This window comes from Ambystoma mexicanum, chromosome 7q (genome assembly GCF_040938575.1).
Source record: "Ambystoma mexicanum isolate Mex_15411 chromosome 7q, UKY_AmexF1_1, whole genome shotgun sequence".
NCBI lineage: Eukaryota > Metazoa > Chordata > Amphibia > Caudata > Ambystomatidae > Ambystoma > Ambystoma mexicanum.
Genome location: NC_090941.1, coordinates 168,994,008 through 169,013,845, shown reverse-complemented (window position 1 = coordinate 169,013,845; position 19,838 = coordinate 168,994,008). Strand labels below are relative to the sequence as shown.

Below are 19,838 nucleotides of genomic sequence, written 5' to 3'. Positions count from 1 at the left end.
GATGAGCGTTTTGTGATATGGTGGGGGTCCTGAAATGGATTGCCTTTTTTGATGTTGGTTGTGTTTGCCCACCATTCGAGTTTTTGGGTCAGCTTGGTCGAGACCTGCACCACGTCTCCCCATGTTCCTGAGACTTGGGACCAAATGGAGGCAATGAATTCCAGTAGGGGCTTCATATGGAGTCTGCAATTGGGTATCAGCGGGATACACAATGTCATTGTTCCCATGAGCCACATGCACACTGTCAGCCATCGTCCTATAGCCTGAAGGTTGGGATGAGAGAGACGAGTGCATCCGCTCTTTCTGTTGACGACCTCACTCTCGGCTTTTCCGTAGATAATTTTTCTCCAAGAAACACTGATCTCTTGGATATCAGAAGCAATGATTCTTTGTAATTTAATCAAGAAGCCAAGTTCTTGAAGCTGCTGCACTGTCCACAACGTGGAGTGTTGTGCCCAGGCCACCGTCAGTGCTTGCACCAACCAGTCATCCAAATAGAGGTAGACTTGGTGGCCCTCCCTTCGTAGGCTCACGGCTATTGGAGCGAGACACTTGGTGAACGTGCAGGGCGCTGATTTTAAGCCGAACAGCAACACTTGACATTGGTGATGGTTACCTTGTACCACGAAGTGGAGATACTTCCTGTGCCTTGGGTGAATCGGTATATATGTATATATGAATTATGAGTCCTGGAGGTCTGAGGATGCCAGATAGACATGGGGTTCTCACCTGCGGAGATCCAAAATGGGGTGCCATTTGCGGTCTGGTTTTCGAACAATAGAGCATCGGGAGTAAACCCCTCTTCCTCTGTGCCGCCTTGCCACCTTCCCTGTGGCCCTCTTCGATAACATGTGTTTTACCTCCTGTAATAACACTTTTACATGTGCAGGTGTATGATGACTTGGAAGCATTTTGAGCAAAAGACGTGTAAATTGCAGTAGATGTCCATTGGTTATGGCCTCCAGTACCCATTTGTCCGATGTTATGTGTTTCCAAATTTGGACATATTTTGACACGCCCCAACCCCTCCTCCCCCAACATACTTTTGTCTTGGAGAGCATTCATTGTTGCTGGTTCCCTAACTGTCCTCACTGTGAGCTCTGAGTTTTACGCCTCTGCGTTTGTCTGCAGTCTTTTGACCTCCAATACCCTTGATAGGTTCTCCTGCCACTTTCAGAGTAGAACGACAAACTCTTGATATATGGTCTACTTCCTCCAGTGGAAGATCCTGCTCTTCCCGAGGTTCCCCTCAAGGGGTCTAAAGGACCTCCATCTCTGTAATGATGTGAGGCATGAACTGTATCAGAGTCTGTTTTTATGGCCTTGAGGGCTTCATTGCTTTAGGGCCAAAGAGGTGATCTCATTCAAAAGTCATATTGACTACTTTGTGATGCACTACTGGTCTAAAGTCTGTGCAGCAGAGCCCACCTTGGAGTCTCAACAGCACTCCATTGCAGATTTGTTTGAAACCAGTCTCAGTCATGTCTACTGCTATTTTAATACTGTGATTCAACGTCCACCCGAACCCCGCCCGCCCCGGCGCGGGCCTCCTTGAGGATTGACTTGGCCTCCTTTCTTTTGTCTTCGGGGGGGGGGGGGGGATGTGCCAGTATGGAAGCCAGCCTATGCCACATCTCCCGGTCGTAACATGCAACTATGCCAGGGAATTTTCTATTTTGACTGTGGTAGTGCCTATTGCCAGCACCTTCTTGCCAAATGCATCCTGCTTGCAACCCTCATTCTTTGGAGGCACTGCACACTTGTTTGTCCGAACAGGTCTTTCCAACCAGCTGCTGCTGAAACAACCGATTCTGGGGATGGTTGTGAGTTGAGGCCTTTTGGTGTGGAGTCCAGTGGATTAAACTTTTTGTCCATTCTGCCCTTCACCGCAGGTATAGTAAAAGGATGTCTTATTGTTTTCAGTCCTTCCTCCCATACTTGATCTTATATTTGTATGGAGACCACTGCTTTCCTTCTCTTCCCCATATGATCAAAGAGGAAGCCTTCCTTTTTGTTCTTCGATGCAACTAGGCGCACTCTTGGCAGTCCTTGGTAATCATGTTCTGGAAATCTGAGCTGTTGCCCGGTGGTGAGGGTTTTTGTGCCTCTTCTGGAGGGTCGACCGGTGAGTCTGTAACCCAGCAGTCATCCCTTTGGGGCAACTGCAATGTGGTTAATGTGGCTGTGTCTTGGGGGTATCCCGGTGAGTGTCTGAATTCCCCATCCTCCTGTTCTTGCACTTGAGGTGGAAGGGGTGTTATACACCTGTGTGGCATGGGTGGTCCACTTCTGCCCCATACCCCAGCAGTAAACTGGATCTTGAGCGTGACCTGGACCTTGAGGGTCAGTTGGAAGACTTGTGTCCTACACCTTGTTGTACATCTTGACCTTGTCCCGGCGGGAGAGGTTGAACGATGTCGCAGTGCGACTTCTATGGGTGCCTGCACTGGTGGAACCTATGGCTGCCTTTTTGCTGTTTTGCTAAAGCGGAATCCAGCTGTATAGTAACATTCTGTAATGACAGGTCCTGCAGGGACAAGAGCACCTGTGGATTTGTTAACAGGGCTCACATTTCCACCTGTGATTGGTGTGTACCCAGGTGACTTGGTCCCAGTCTGGGTGAAGTGCTTTGTCCAGACACCGTCGTCGGCCCCCTGATGGGGTAAAGAGGAAGATCTCTCACTGTGGTTGCAGGAAATTTAGGACATCTAGGCCATGGCTGTGGTTCCTGCATGATCACAGAATCTAAAAGTGTGCCTGCAGTTCCTGCTGTGCCTCAAAGTCAGTGTCAATCTCATGCTGCAGGATGTCTTCAGGGATAACCTCAGAATAAACAATGAGTGAAACTGGTGAATGAATCAACTGTAGATGTCCTGCCTCCTGCTGGCAAGTGCCCTCTTGCTGTAGAGTGTTCTCTATGGGATGATCTCCCCTGTCTGGCATTGCCTTAGAAGATGATTTACGTGAGACAGTAGCCCCCAGTCTCCTGAGTGGGTTTACTGGTGGACCGGGTTTGTTCCTCCATCGACTGAGTTTTGATGTACTTTTAGTTGGAGGCCTTATATCTTCTGTAGACGGAGGTATGTTCACCCGTGGCATGAGTTGTTTGATCGATGTGATGTGCAGTTGTTTCTCGCACATGGACGACTAGAGATCCAGTGCTGCCATCAACGTTTTTTTATTGAACGAGTGTTTACTATTCAACACGGTTTATACACAGTGTTGTGTGCTCCACGATGGGACTGTTTTTGCTCGATCCATTTTAGGAGCCTCCGTCAGCTTGTGCTTACTCGCCGATGTGGTTGGCGTTGAAGATGTGGTTGTTGTCACAGATATTTGGTTTTGTGCTGTTTACTCAATGAAGGGACGGTCACCGCCTTGCTTGTAGTTGGCGACTGCGTTGAGGGTTTTACCTTTAACCTGTGTTTTTCCATTAGTTTCCTCGACAACAAGCTTATAGCCAACTCAATCGACAGTTTGCCTGATGAAGGGGGGTTTTAACGGCATTAAGTACCTTGCTTTCTTTGACGACAAGACCTCCTGCCCGAATGACGGCTCCCGGCCATGGGCGTAGGGGCACTTTTATGAAGTTGTTTTTCTTCCGATCTTGCTCTCTTTCGAGCGTGGTCTTTTATCATTGTGGATGGCAATACTCCTTATGGACTCTGAGTCAGAGGAGTAGTTAAACTCAGGGGATAGTTTCCCTCGTTGAGGCAACAGACAAGGCGACTATTCATGTCCTTCAGGGTTTTGGAACTAAACCTCGTACACATATCACACTGCTCTACTGTGTGTTTGGGGTACAAGCAGTAGATACAGTCTGTGTGCCTGTATCACTCGAAGACATTCTTAAGGACACAGGTGGCACAGGCCCTAAACAAAGCTGTCTTTTTGCCTTGCATCCCCTCTTATCAGTTGTAGAAGACTAAGAGACTCCCTTGTAGACGTGATAAAAATAAATGTTTTTCAAAGAAAGACGGTTTTCGTAATGAAGATATTTTCTCAGAGGACAAAACACAAGGACTCCATCAACATAACACGGTTAGAATCTGAGGAGAGGAAAAGGAGGATGGCCTAAGGGTCTAGCTCTTCGATGTCCCACTGGATGGACCCAAAATCACCCATAAGGAAGGTGACAGCCTACAAAATAAAAAGATTTATTTGCTTTAAGCAAGGGAAAAAATAAGGTAACCAAGGATTCCCAGCCTGTCGTAGGGTAATATTCACAGCATGTGAATCTATGAAAGATCCAATGCTGAAGCACAAATGCTCTCACTTGCCTCATTTATTTTATGACTATGCCCAAGGCAATCATGTGGTGCATTAACAATAAAAGCCCAGTGCCAGAGGAGAAGAGAGGGTGGGGCCTGAGCGGGCAAGGCCCACCCAAAATCTTTAAATACCCACTCTGCAGAACTGTGATTTAATGTCACTGCACTGGGCCTCAACTACCTTAGCTTAAGACCCCACTTGTTAGACAATCCTGGCTACGCCTCTGCCTGGGGTTGCTCCCCTTTCATGATGCCAATACCCAAGTCAAATCATGCTTTCTATCCCAACTGGATATACCATGATGCGCCCCTCTTTCATGCTGCTGTTCCCAAATAAAATCATGCTTTCTATTTCTTTAAAAAATCCCCTTGCTGCTAGTGTCCGAGGTAAATCCTGCGCTCAACAATATGTCTGTAATGCCCCCAATTCTGCCTTACATTTGAGCCCAGAAATTGGTATTCTGTGCAAACACAAACTCATTCTCACAAACAAGCCTTTTTTTTTAAATGTGCCTTTTTCTGGCAGCTCCAGTTTTCACATGGGTTGGGGAGCTGCCAGAGGAAGTCCAGACTCTGAAGGTCACAGAAGGTTATGAGGGATCAAATTTGGAGCCACAGTGCCAACTCTTATGTGAATGAGCAGCCCTCATGGCCTTGCAGAAAACAGTGCTTGCAGAACAGTGGTCCCTGATGTGGTCTAGAGGCCATCTAATGCAACAAGTAAACCTTCACTAAGTCACAGCGAGTGCCATTAGCTTCACTGGATTGTGAATAAGGAACAAGTTACTTACCTGTAACTATTGTTCTCCAGCATGGGTCTAGCATGGATTCACATGCTCATGAATATTTCCTGCCAGGCTGGGAATCCTCAGTAAAATAAAAAACAGTTTCACTTTCACTTAAAAACTGTATTTCTCCTTTAAACCAATCACTGTCCTCTGGGTCATACTGTCCCCATCCAATGACAGTCCTCCCCCTAAGCCCCTCCTCTGGCAGCCATCTTCAGATTTGGGAAGCACGTAAAGTGGCAGTATGAAAAGAAGAGCTGCAGAGGGGTCGGAGGGAGGGTTTGCATGTGAACCCATGGCGCACACATTCCGGAGAACTAAATAGTTACAGGTAAGTAACTTGTTCCTTCTGCAACATGAGGTCTAGCATGGATGCACATGCTCATGAATAACAAATACATAGCAGTACAACATTACACAACCACAGGAGATGGCAAGACTCAACAGAAGCAATTATCTTTTACCTCTGGAACGGACTCACCTGAAGCAAACATGTTGCGTAGCACTACTTGGCCTACTCTGGAGTCCTCATGGATTCCCGGTCGACGCAGTAGCAGCTCTGCAGATGTCCAGCAGGGGCACACCAGACAGGACCACTTTCGTCGCAGCAATCTCTCTGGTAGAGTGAGCTTTCGGACAGCGGTAATTTCGCCAACTGATGACAGCATGTGATGCTGCCGGAGAGCCACCTTGAAATGAAAGACTTGGAGAAGGCCTTCACATGGTTCAAAGGACCAAAGCTCACGAACAGTTTTGACGCCTTCCGAAAATCCTTCATGCGTGCCACGTAGAACTTCAGGGCACGAGCTACATCCAGCGAGTGCAAGGCCCTTTCCACCGGTGACAACGTTTTCAGTGAAAAAACAGGTAACACCAAAGGCACGTTGAGGTGGAATTCCGACAGAACCTTAGACATGAAAGAGGTGTGTATGCAGCACCACTCGATTCATGGAAAGTCAGGCACGGTTGCTTGCAGGATAGGGCCTGAATCTCACCTACCCTCCTGGCAGAGGTGATGGCCACAAGGAAAGCAGTTTTCCACAAGAGAAACTTGAGAGGCCTGATGCAAAAACTCGAAAGGGGCCCCCTTGAGCCTTGTCAGAATCCCGCTGAGTTCCCACGCCGGGGCAGAAGCCTTCACCGGCAGGAAAGATCTGAAAAGTCCTTTGAGAAACTCCTTGATGAGTCGGGGGGACCAGAGTGAAGATCTTCCTGGTGTCCTGGTGTAGTGTGAGATAGCCGCCAGATGTACCCTGATGGAGGTGTGCGTCTGTGCTGCCTTGGGCAAGGATAGTAAGTACGGAAGGATCTACGGGGCCATGACCTCAGAGGGGTAATCTTTGCCTGGCACCATGTATTGAAACGCTTCCACTTGCGACGGTAGCACTTCAGGCTAGACAAAGCCCTGGCAGTCCGCTGGCAACGCATACCCTCCAAACTCTAGGGCTGCAGGAGCCAAACCCTCAGGTTCAGCGATCCCGGGTCGTGATGAAGGATCGCGCCTACTTCCCTGGTGAGAAGATCTGGAACCACTGGCAACTTAATAAGAGATGGCGCTGACCGGCTGAGAAGGACCGGGTGCCGAATCTGCCTCGGCCACCCCGAGGCGATGAGCATCATCTTGCATCGACACCGTCTGAGTGTCTTGTTGACTCGTAGCAGAAGAGGGAATGGAGGGAAGGCGTACAGAAACAGGCCTTCCGACGGGAAGAAGAACGTGTCCCCAAGGATCCTCGATTGGTAGAATCTGCTGGCAAACTTCTGCCACTTCGAGTTCACTGACGTCGCAAACCGATCAATCTGGAATCTGCCCCACCTGATGAACAGGCAGCCCACCTGATCCTGACAAAGCTCCCACTCGAGCGCAGTTCCATGGTGAGGGAGTCTGCGATGGTGTTCTTAACTCCCGCCAGGTGGAGAGGGATGAGGAGCATCGCCTGTCTGACGGCCCAGCGCCACAAGTCCTACGCTTCCTTGGAAAGTGCCGGGGATCGAGTCCCCCCCCTGCTTCCTGATGTAAAACTTATGGTGGTGTTGTCCATGAAAATCCTCACAATTTTGCCTTTCAGAGACGGGAGGAACGACTTGAGGGCCCAGAACACTGCCTGAAGCTTCTGGATGTTGACCTGAAGATCCTTCTCCTCCGTTAGCCACAGGCCTCTGGCATGCAGACATCCTGTGTGCCCGGGCTCTACATCCCTCTAAGGAGGCATCCATGGTGACCATCTCCTGGCATGGCAGGCTTTGCAACCCCATGCCCTGGGCGATGTTGGAGCAAACGCCCCACCATCCTTTTGCCCGACAGAACTCACCATTGAGTGAGATCTTGTCCATGAAGCTTCCCGACACCTGCATCCAACAGGTGTCCAGAAATTCCTAAAGGGGGTTGCATCTGCAACCTGCAGAGTCAACGAGGTAGATGCAAGACAACATGTCCAGTAACGACTTGATGGCCCACATTGTGGCCCCCTTTGTCGACGACAGCCATTGCACCTTCCCTAGAATGGCTGCGATCCTCTGCTCTGAGGGCGACGTCATGCAGGACACTGTATTGAGTCTGGTGCCTAGGAACAGCGCGTTCTGTGATGGCGTTAAGCAGGACTTTGGATAGTTGACAGAAAATCCTAGATAAGTAGCCAGACGGTTGCCTCCGTATGTCTGTCGGGCAGCTCCCGCGAGCGGACGCTAATCAGCCAGTGGTCCAGGTATGGGTATACGTGTATGCCCTGTAGACGTAGATGGGCCGCCACTGGTGCCAGGCATTTCGTGAACACTCTGGGGGCCGACTTCAAGCCGAATGGCAGGGCCTTGAACTGGTAGTACTGTCCCTGCACCAAGAATGGTAGAAACTTTCGATGTTTCTTGTGAATGGGGACATAGACATAGGCATCCTGCACATCCAATGATGTCAAGAAATCTCCCCTTTCCAGCTGGCCGAGCAAATGTTGCAACATGACAATCCCAAATTTTTGGGACTTTAGATATTTGTTCAGACGTTGTAGGTCTAGGATGGGCCTCCAGCCCCCGGTCTTCTTTCTAACCAGAAAGTATCTGCAATAGACCCTGGAGCCCCAGAGCCATTGGGGAACTACCTCCATCACCCCTTTTCGCAGCATGGCCCGTACCTCCTCCAGGAGCTGAGGGATGTGCTGCTCCCAACGGGTAACCAAATGGATCCACGGATACCCGCGTTGAAACGCCAGAGTGTGTCCTTGAGCGAGAGTGTCCTGCACCCATCGGTCGGTGGTGATCTTTTGCCACTTGCTGACGTACCTGGTCATCCGGCCTCCCACTGGGGTGCACAAGTGGGGGCCCAGACGTCCCGGCAGGTTCAAGCTCACTTTGGTGCCGGCGTCCTGCCCTGTGAATGACGCTGTCCTCTGCTATCGTAGGCCTGGGAACGGCTTCCCCGAGTTGTGGATCTGGAAGGATGACAGTACCATGACGAGAAACCTTTTGAAGACCTTCTCTACTTTCCCCTGGAGGAATGAAAATAAGAGCAGTGCTGCTGGAAGGTGCCCAATGAACAGGCTGCCTCTGTATCCACTTTGATGGCCAGGAAAGAATCGTCGACTACCTTCCCAATAGGTTACCTCTGTAAAAGGGCATGTCCAGCACCTTCGCTTGGACCTCCTGGCAGAAATTTGTGGCCTTCATCCAGCCTTTGCGATGAAGGCAGACACCATTCCCCAATTGCCTGAACCCTGTGTCGGTGACGTCCAATGCCACTGATGGCGTGATCAGACACTACCTCCCCTTTCTGGAAGAGCGATTGCCTCCATCTTCTTAATCGTTGGTGAGGAACTCCAGAATAGGCCCCAGTTTGTACCACAACTCCCTGTCGTACCTGCCTATGATTGTCAGTGCGTTGGCCGCCTTGATAGTGGATGCCGTAGTGTAAATCACCTTCCTTCCCATGGCGTCCATTCTCTTTCCCTCACTGTCTGGAGGGACTGGAGACTAGGACGGGTTGGCCGACCATTTCCTCACGGCCGCCGAAAACACCGAATCCGACGATGGCTGTGACCGATATTTCTTCTCCAGCCTATCCAGTTTGGCTTCAGCCATACAAGGGTTCTTCACGAGGGCCAGGCCCTCTTCACAAATGTCATCCAGAAGGGGTACCGCCATTAAAGTCTCTCTCTTGGCCTCGCACCTCTGGTACAAGAAGCCCAGCCCTCCTTCTTGGTCTCCTCGGGCACTAGCTGGAACAGCTCTCAGGCTCTTGAGATCATGGAGTTGAACAATCCCACCTCTTCCGCTCGAGAAACCCTATGTGGAGTATCCATAATGTGTAGATTCGCCGTCCGTGGCAACAATGTCGTCGTCATGGCCGTATCTGTCCCCATACCAGTGTCTGGGTTCGCTGGGCGAGAAGGCACCCGACGTGGTGGCGGACGTTAAAATGGGGGCATCGAATGACGCTTCCTCTTTGCTGGAGGCTGATCGTGGGCCTGGGGTAACCCAGGTGCCGGAGGCGGTGGCATCCTCATCTGGATTTCTGACACCAAGGTGTGCAGGGTCGACAGAATATCCAAGGAAGGGTCCCTCAATGGAGCAGGTGGAATAGGAAAACTAGTCCCTGCGCCGTAGTCCTCTTCTTCAACGTCCTTGTGGACCGTGCGCAAGGACTCCTGCTCTTTCATCCGTGGACGAGACCTCCATGGCTTGGGCCACGGCCTGAGAGGGCTGTTTCGGGGACCTCCTTGCAACCACACCAAGGGTCTTGAACCGGGACCTGAGCCCGTTTCCCCCTTCTGGTGTGCCAGCAGATTTTGCCAAGGTCACTGTGATGGTGTCTCGCCTTGGGTGTAGGGACACCTAAGCTGCTGGGAGCCACCTTCGCAGGGTCAGCACCCTTAGCTGTCGTGGCAGTACTAGTCGCCAACTCAGTCACTGACGAGGTCTTAGCCTGTGCCGATTGGGCCTGCTTGGGCTGTTCGGCCTGTTTCTCCTCTGTTTGCGACTTCTTGGATTTCTCACGAAGTTTAGCCGTGGTAGATTACTTCCTTTTCCAGGAGGAGCTTGATTTGCCGACTGGCAATGGAGGGGCATGTGATGAAGATCGCGCCCTAGCCACCGTGAGACCCGCTTCCGCTGCGAACCCGGTGGACTGGGACTTGCAGTTCTTGGCCTTACCCTGGGCCCCCATGGATGTGGCGCCCTCAAAGGACTTAAAAGACCGCTCCTCGGACCGGCCGGTCGTGGGTGAGGCATGACCCGGCTTGGAGCCCATGTCGGAGGCGTTGGCGCTGAGCCACGCCGCCAGTCTACTGTGCCTGTCCCTCGTAATCTTCTAGGAGAACCCGAGGCAAGTTTCTCACTCCACCTCCTTGTGGTCCAGGTGCAGGTGCAGGCAGTAGAGGCATTGCAGATGCTTGACCTCCACAAACACGTTCCGTAGCCCGCATTTGGTGCACAGCCTGAAAAGGAACCTAGCCTCCTTCTCAGTCATGGTCGAAGGGCGCGAAGTAGGCCTGATGGCCTTCTAGAATCCTCGACGGTCTTCGAACTTGAGGGGCGCTGAAATTCACTGATAACGAATCCCTGCTGTCAGCAGATTGAGAAGAGAGCACATATGCTCTTTTGAAACAAAAATAGAACGCTTTTCCGTCGAAAACCACGAAAAAACATACAAATAGCTCGGAGAGCAAACTCGAGGACTCCCAGCACTGAAGCGTGCATTAAAAATCAGAAGATGGCTGCCAGAAGAGGGGTTTAGGGAGAGGACTGTCGTTGGATGGGGCAGTATGACCCAGAAGACAGTGATTGGTTTAAAGGAGAAATACAGTTTTTAAGTGAAAGTGAAACTTTTTTCTCTTAGCAAGAAATCCCAGCCTGACAACGGGGAATATTAATGAGCATGTGAATCCATGCCAGACTCCATGCTGGAGAACATATGTTACTATTAGCCCATGAAAAGTATGGCTGCAGAGGGCTTCAAGGTAAAGACAGCACTTCCTGAATTCTAGCATAGAAAGGCAGGTTGCACAAAAGTCCATGGAGTTTTACATATATGTGTACCTGGTCCCATGGTTGAAAGCAATTTAAAAGGGATTTTCACCTTTGCTGTATGTACAACAATAATCTACATGCAAAGGAACTGTTCAAAATGAGAACTCTAAAGCTTACAAACGCTAATAATGCAGGCAAATTACTGCCCACCTTTCTCGGCTAACCTCACCATTTGATTCACACTTTTATAGCTCAAACTTAAGTGGAAACCAAGGCTTAAAATATTTTTGGTGTAAACACTGGCGATTTTAGTAAGTCATTTTTGCATTACTGTACACATTATAAATGCTGGAATACACGTACCAGATTGCAACATATAAGATTTAAAGCGAGAAATTGGTGATTGGCGCATGAAATTGTACACACCCCAGAAGTGTCTTTGAGAGAACCGCACTGGAATGTAGTTCTGGTCTGAAAATGGTATACCTCTTTTTGGTAGGCTTAATGTGTAGAAAATGTGCACATCAGACAACATTAACCTGAGCTGAGACTTGGGAGGGCCACTTGTACACCGTCACGTTAATGGCTGCAGCCATGAAACCCGTGATTGCGCTGGACTCAACATGTGTGGGGTACCAAAGGTGCACTTTGTGCACCCTCCCCCCCATTCCTTCCCCGCTCCCTCCATTTGCCATATCAGATCTGGAGATTGAAGCACTGTATCTAGAAAAGTGCATTATTATCGTCCAGTCCGAACTTCGCCTTGTGACATCTTATAGCGCTCTCGGAAGTCGACCACTATCATATTCTCGGACAAGGACCCTCTACTTTTCGATATATTTTATTTTATGCAGTAGGGCCAATATGAAATATGGGTTGTAGGCATTTATAGGGAATCGTCTTAAAACCCATATTTGAAATGTGTCCTTCAGGATACCTCTTTGCATTTCATCATGCCTGCCTCAATTCTGCAGCATTCGAAACAGATCCAATATCGGCTTCCATATTGATTTCCATTTTTCAAGAGTCTAATTTGTTTATACGCCTACCCAGGTTGACACAAGTTTACATAAGCCTTTATCACTATTTTCGTAACTTTGGATCAAATCTGGGACTGCTGCTTTTTTTCTTCTTTTGAGTGCCCCGAGAATGTATATATGCACAGCCTAAAAACGTGTTTTTGTTCGTCTATGCACTTAGGTGTCTTTGGGGTTACTTTCATCTCATGGGTATAGCCAAAATTATTCTTGGTACTTGGCCAGACCTCGATTTATCATAACATCTCACTTCTTTCCTTCAGAACTGCGTGTAAAACCAATTGTATTTTCACAATTTATTTGGAAAATTATGTAGTCAAATACACTGCATGGACCATATTCTTACAAACGTGACGAATTTCCCCAGTCCTCTGCCCCCATATCCCACCAATACCAGTTTGAGGTATTTGGGCTTGCTACACTCCATCCCTCTCTGCAGTTCGGGGTAAGTGAATACACCCCACCACTTTAAAAATTGACCACCACCAGCCACACTGCAAAATACGTACATGCATGCAAGTGTGTGCAGTCCACAACAGGAATATCACAAAATGGAATCACAAAGCTCAGAGGGAAAGCTACAGAGATCACTCAGGCAAAGGTGGATTTCCGCCACCTCTGCTAGCTAGTGGTGATGTACAAAAAGCTGTGTTCTGCAGCACCAAAAGCATTTTCAGTAACCCAAAGTGATGCTCTGCAGAGGCAATTTGTGTAACTGGCCTCGCTGGCACAATGGCTTGGACCAATGCTGGCAGGTCATGACAGAACCATGGACGCATTCTAAGATTCTGAACCTGACGCTCATCATAATCACAGTCTGCAGTCAGTGCACATACCGAGGCTAAACACCCGTTAACATGTAAGAAATACATTTAAAAAAAAAAACAGTAGAAACATGACCATCCAGCACCACACCATCAGCCACATCTGCCCAGGGACAGGGCACATGTGCATAACACAATCACTCAGATGTTCTAGCAATGTCCTTCAACACAGATACAGGCAGCATGACCACTTTGTTGCACTCTGATTACCGGAACTGGAAACTCCACATTTAAAATGCATCTTCTTTGATTAGTCACTGCTCCACAACTGTTGGTAGCACGAATCTTGTGTTGGCCGTTGAGAAGGTCCTCTGTGGGTGTTGGGATGTTGGTGCTTTAGTTTCTTAAGAAAGCCATGTCCCTTTGTAGATGCCGCTCTGCTGGCACAAAATGATACCCCTTGAAATTATGATACCAGCTTGAAATGGTCTCCGAAATTGGAAAAGGCCTTTCAGCATTTAAAATAACATTAATTTGTGGGTGCTCTTGAACGTTCGAAGAGGGAAAACAAGGGGTCACCAGCACAGAGCAGGCCTTACAGCAGTGGTGCACAACATGCGTCTCGTGGGCCAAACCTGGCCCTTTTTGACATTATTTATGGCCCTCCACGTCACCAGAGTTTAATGATGAAGTGTTGCCTTGCATATGTTACCAGTTTTTTCTAATGTGCACGGTCGCCCAGGGACACCATGGCGCGAGGATAGCACAGGAAGGGTCTCATGAGTAACAGCAGTCTAAAAGAGACGAGTTTTGAGGAGACGACAAAATTTAAGGTGATTCTCAATACGTCTCAGGGCGACAGGCAGTACACATTCCATAGTTTAGCCGCTGCCAGAGAAAAAGCCTGACCAGCTATCCTAGAAAAACAGAACTTCGGAACAGTCACCAGAAGAGCGTTACTGGAGCGAAGGATGCGGCCCCGGGACAAAGGGTAAGAATTTGTCACATAGATATTCAGCCACCTGCCCATAAACTGCTTTGAACACCAGATAGAGGGCTTTAAACTAAATCCTCTTGGTCACAAATCAATCCTCGTGGTCACAATCCTCTGCCTAAGTCAGTAAATCTCATGTCAGGTGTGTAAAGCCTCTGTGGTCCAGTTTTTGTCTTTGCATCATGCGCCGTGCAGTTTTCCTTCTATTTAAAAACATGATTTTAGTCCATGAATCAAAGTGGGAATGTCATTAAATTGATACGTATCATGTGTTACAATTTAAAATAAATAAAAAGTATAACAAAATTAAAACTAATTTTTTTGTTTTTTTAACTCAAATCTGCACACCAATGCCCTACCACCCGCTCATTCCCATGGATATATCTGCACTCTGTATGGAACTTGGGAGGTACATTCGCTCCTCCAGCTAAATAAGATGTGCATCCCAGACTTACAGAGGAGCCGGAAAGTCAGGATACAAATTCATAATCACCTACTGACCGAAAGTAGTCGCCCAAAAATTCCACCGTACTGTGTCAAAGTTTTCAAGACCCATTCAGGTGGTTGTCATCCTAGAAAACAACAGTATTAAAGTCGCCAAGGACCCGGAAACAAACACACTCCCCTTTCACTGCTTAAATGATCACAATCTAGTATAGGCTAACAAAGGCCAGCTGCAACTGTAGCCATTTCTGCAGACACGTGCCCCACGCTGCCATGGCGATTCCAATGCCCGAGGGCTTCCTGTCGATGCTCCCACACTTGAGTGCCACACTGACGATGCCCCAAAGTGGAAGGCAGGTAGGAGTGCCCCTTGACATCATGTACGCTTACAAACCCTCAATCAGTGATGCCACTGCTCAAATGCGCCTGGGTTTTAAGATTAATTTTTTAATCCCTTCACCTCACACTTTGTACTGGATTTATAACACTTTTGTCCCTGGGTTCGGGGAACACATCCCTTTCGGAATAGCTTCAAACGAAAAATGCCAATAATCTGTGACAAATGCCGTTTGAGATAAACTGCCTCTACTTCACCCCTCCTTTACGGTGATGCAGCAGATTTCCTGTGCTTCTGCCATCCATGCCAGCGATCAATGCATTATGCTAGTACAATACGTTATTCTGGGCCTCGTTTCCATTAATAAACCTACATATTTGCAGATTTTATGTTTACTTATTTGTGTCAAAACTCCTACCATTTCGGTAAATTCTTTTTGGAGCAGTCGTTTTATCTCACCAATGGGTGGTCCTTAGAGAAGGAGCTGGACCACTGCATTTCCAGTTGACATTATCTTATGGTTTTACTTAGATTCAGAAATCAGAATTTATGAGAAGCACTAAGGGAAGATTCAATCCACCTGTTTTTGTATTTAAAAATAATTGAGAACCTTTTGCTACCAATACGTGTGTTCATTTGGATGTAATCGAATGTGTGCGTCGTTTATATCCAACAGTTTTTTGACAAAGGGAAAGGCAGATTAACACGCAGGCCATTATATTGACAATCCAGGAATACTTGAGCAATCGGATCTGTGATCCAAGACTCAAAGACCAGATAAATTATACGATCGAGGCCAAAAAACAATAACTATTTGCTACCAATCCATTCCATCTCAAAGATTCTTTGTCATCCCACTGTAGCCCACCTGATGCATAATGGAACACTCATTGCCCTTCTCACACTCGGACACAATCGAGTTAAACCTCTCAACTGCAACCATTTACTGTGCTAAAACACCGTGATCCCAGCAATCTTTAACAGCTCAATTAATTAATTCATGGAGCAGGGGCTGGATATATTCTGCAATGTCTTGGTCTCATCCTTCAGTCTGCTTTTTGTTTTGGGGCACTGAGCCATGCCTGCGCTCAATCCACCCCCCCATCCCCTACCCCCCCACCGCCCCCCCCCCCCCCCCAAGGACTGTTCCTTCAACATGTACGACTCGAAATAAGTGTTGTCAGCTACTTGAGCTTTCAATAGCATTAACATTATAATTCGATGTAATTAACTTTCCCTTCGCTCTCAACTTACACACTCATTTAGCAAGTGTCAAAGTGCCTACGGCCACACCACACTGAATGCGCCCGATCTCGTCTGATCTCGGAAGCGAACCAGTGTCGGGCCTAGTTAGTACATGGATGAATACCAGGTGCTGTAGGCTTTTTTTTTAAAAAAAAAAAGCAAGTGTCAAAGTGAGCTGTAGATATCATTTACAATTATAACAGTGAACATTCCAAACTAACCTTCTGCTTCCTGTCCAATAGGCTCTTTGACAATGCAATCTCACCATACCAATCTTTATGACCAGCTTCTACCACAACGATTGTATCCTCAATTTACCTCCACCCAAGCCAAGCCCTTTAGATCTGAGATCTTACTAACATGTCCTTGCATCGCTTGCAAACTGATCCATTTCGTTCATACTACTCAATCGCATCGCCTCCCCCACCACGTGAATACCAGCCAATGACTACCTATCTCGCAACCTGTAACGTTAGGTCCCTCCACCTTGCGTATCTTTATACTTATTGGCCTGTTCAGATTGTGTTATTACCTCCCTACCCGCCCCATTTTGTGAATGCTACCATTTTGTGAATTGCTACCATACAGCCGGTAAGATAGCTCAGCGGGTTGAGTGCTCGCTGCTGCGACCTGAGCGTGATCTGCAGGTCGCAGGTTCGAATCCCGGCAAGGCCTACTCAGCCTTTCATCCTTCCGAGATCGATAAATGAGTACCAATTTCGGTTGGGTGATATTGTACGTAAATATGTGCTCTGTAAAGAGCTTTGGATTAAGGCGCTATATAAATAACACATCATTATCATTGACTACAACACGTTAGCATTGTGCTTCAATTTGCTACGCTGCCTACGTCATTACTTATTAGTGAACTAGTCCGCACTGTTTGATTGTGACTCCATTTGCTATGCTGCCTATGTCACAACTTATTAGTGAACCAGCCCGTTCTGACCAGCTCAAACGTTACTATTGCCAAATCTCTAGCACCATTGCGATTTGATACCTTATTTCTCAATTTTCCAACCATTCTGGGCTTACCGCCTGCCACAGCACGCCGCTACCAACGTGCCCGCCATGCTATGTGAATTTTACTAAAAACTGCTCACTACCGTGCTGCTAACTTATGTTGCACCTTTTCAGCAATTGTAACTTTTGTTCTCCAGCATGCGTCAGGCATGGATTCACATGCTCATGAATATTCCCCGTCATGCTGGAAATCCTTGGTAAAAGAAAAAAACGGTTCACTTTCACTTTAAAACTGTATTTCTCCTTTAAACCAATCACTATCCTCTGGGTCATATTGCCCCCATCCAATGACAATCACCTCCCTAAGCCCCACCTGTGGCAGCCATCTTCAGATTTGGTAAGCACGTAAAGTGGCAGTATGACCAAGAAGAGCCGCAGAGGGGCCGGAGGGAGGGGGAGGGTTCGCATGTGAATCCATGTCAGACCCATGCTGGAGAACATAAGTTACAGGTAATTAACTTAATCTTCTGCAGCATGGGGTCTGCATGGATTCACATGCTCATGAATAACGAATACACATCAGTACACATTACACTACCACAGGAGGTGGCAAGGCTCAACAGAAGTAATCAACACATAACCCTGGAACAGACTCACCTCAAGCCATCAGATTGCATAGCACTGCCTGGCCGATTCTGAACTCCTCCCTGGAATCCCTGTCGACGCAGTAGAACCTTGTGAAGGTATGCGTGGACTTCCACATCAGAGCCCTGCAGATGTCGAGCAGGGGTACACCAGAAAGGAATGCCGTTGTCGCAGCGATCGCTCTGGTGGAGTGGGCTCTAGGGCGGCCAGGCTTATGCCGGTTAGCCAACCGATGACAGTACGCGATGCAGCCGGAGATCCATCTTGAGATTGGAGCCTTGGACAAGGCCTTCCCATTATTCACAGGTCCAAAGTGGACAAACGATTGAGAAGTCTTCCGAAAACTCGAGAAACATACAGCGAATGCAAGGCCCTCTCCGCTGGCGACAAAGTTTTCAGGAAGAAAACAAATAACACAAAAGGTTCGTTAAGTGGAATTCCGACTGAACCTTCGGTATGAAAGAGGGATGCGTACGCAGCAGCACCACCCTCGATTTGTGGAAAGTCAGATATGGCTTCTTGCAGGATAGAGCCTGGATCTCGCCCACTTGTCTGGCTGATGTGATGGCCATAAGGAATGCAGTCTTCCACAAGAGAATCTTGAGTGGGGCTTGATGCATAGGTGTGAAGGGTGCCCCCATAAGTCTTGTCAGGACTACGTTGAGTTCCCATGCCGGGGCAGGCGCCTTCACCGGTGGGAAGTATCAAAAAAGCCCCTTGAGAAACTCCTTTGTGAGTCTGTAGGACCACAATAAGGATCTTCACAGGGATCTGGTGTAGCGTGAGATGGCCGCCAGGTGTACACTGATGGACGTGTGAGCCAGACCAGCTTTTGCCAAGGAAAGCAAGGATGGAAGAATCTGTGGGGCCGTGACCCTCAGAGGGATAATCTTCTGTGACCGGCACCACGTAGAAAAAAAAAATGCTGCCACTTATGGCCACAACACTTTAGAGTCAACGACACCCTGGCTTTGGTGAGGACCTCCCTGCAGTCCGCTGGCAGCTCATAACCCCTTAACTCTAAGCCTGCAGGTGCCCTGCCTTCAGGTTCAGGGATCCCGAGTCGTGATGAAGGATTGCGCATCCCTCTCTGGTGAGCAGATCCGGAAGTACCGGCAACTTGACTGGAAGCAACGCCGACAGGTTGAGTAGGCCCAGATACCAAATCTGCCTCGGCCACGCCGGGTCAATGAGTATCAGCCTACACTGACACTGTTGGGGTATGTTGATCACATGTAGCAGGAGAGGAAACGGGGGAAAGGCGTACAGAAACAGACCATCCCACAGGAAGGAGAACGCGTCCTCCAAGCTCCTCGGTTGCTGTAATTTACGGGCAAACTTCTGGCATTTGGAGTTCGCCCCCGTGGCAAAAATATCAATCGGAGGTCTGCCCCATTTGACAAACAGACGGTCCACTGGATCCTGAGGAATGTCCCACTTGTGGCAGGGACGCAGTTCCCTGCTGACAGATCTTGCGATGGTGTTTGTGACGCCTCCCATGTGGAGCAGGACAAGGAACATCCCATGCCCAATGGCAAAGTGCCACAATTCCAGAGCTTCCTTGGAGAGCACTGGGGATAGAGTGCACCCTTGCTTCCTGATGTAGAACAAGATGGTGGTGTTGTCCGTGAAGATCCTCACCACCTTACCCTTCAGAGACGGCAGGAAAGACTTGAGGGCCCAGAACACTGCCCATAGCGCCACAATGTTGATGTGCAGATCCTTCTCCTCCGGAAGCCACAGACCTCTGGTGTGTAGACGTCCGGTGTGGGCCCCACAACCTTCCAGAGAGGCATCCATGGTGACCGTCTCCTGGTATGGCAGGGTTTGAAATCCTATCCCCTAGGCGAAGTGAGAGTGTACCCCCCGCCCCGCAACACTATCGCACACCGGAACTACTTTTTGAGGGGGATCTTGTCAGCAAAACTCCCAGAAACTTGTATTCAACGTGCATCCAAGAATCCCTGTAGGGGTTGCATCTTCAACCTGCAGAGACAGACCAGGTAGATGCAGGACGACATCAAGTCCAGCAACGACTTGATGCACCTTCCCTTGAATGGCTTCTAGTCTCTCCTCCGAGGGTGCCACCAGGCAGGCCACTGTGTTGAGTCAGGCACCGTGGAGCAGCGTGTTCTGCGATGGCGTTAAGCAGGACTTTGGATAGTTTACGGAGAATCCCAGCTCCATCAGTAGCCGGGCGGTCTCCTTTGTGTGCTTGTCGGCAAGTTCCCGGGAGCGGGTGCGCATCAGCCAATCGTCCAGGTACCGGTATGCTGGGCAAAGGCAGGTGGGCCGCCACCGGGGCCAGGCATTTTGTGGACACTTTTGGGGCCGATTTTAACCCAAATGGTAGGGCCGTGAACTGGTAGTGTTGTCCTTGAACCACGAACCGAAG

The 19,838-nt window shown here is 48.7% G+C and overlaps 1 protein-coding gene and 1 pseudogene across 1 annotated transcript in view; one reads left to right on the top strand and one right to left on the bottom strand.

Moving 5' to 3' along the window:
* The window catches only part of DOCK9 (dedicator of cytokinesis 9), a 2,709,375-nt gene that overhangs the window by 2,470,524 nt on the left and 219,013 nt on the right, over window positions 1-19,838 (bottom strand). The window lies entirely within an intron of this gene.
* On the top strand, window positions 15,870-15,974 carry LOC138529110 (5S ribosomal RNA; annotated as a pseudogene).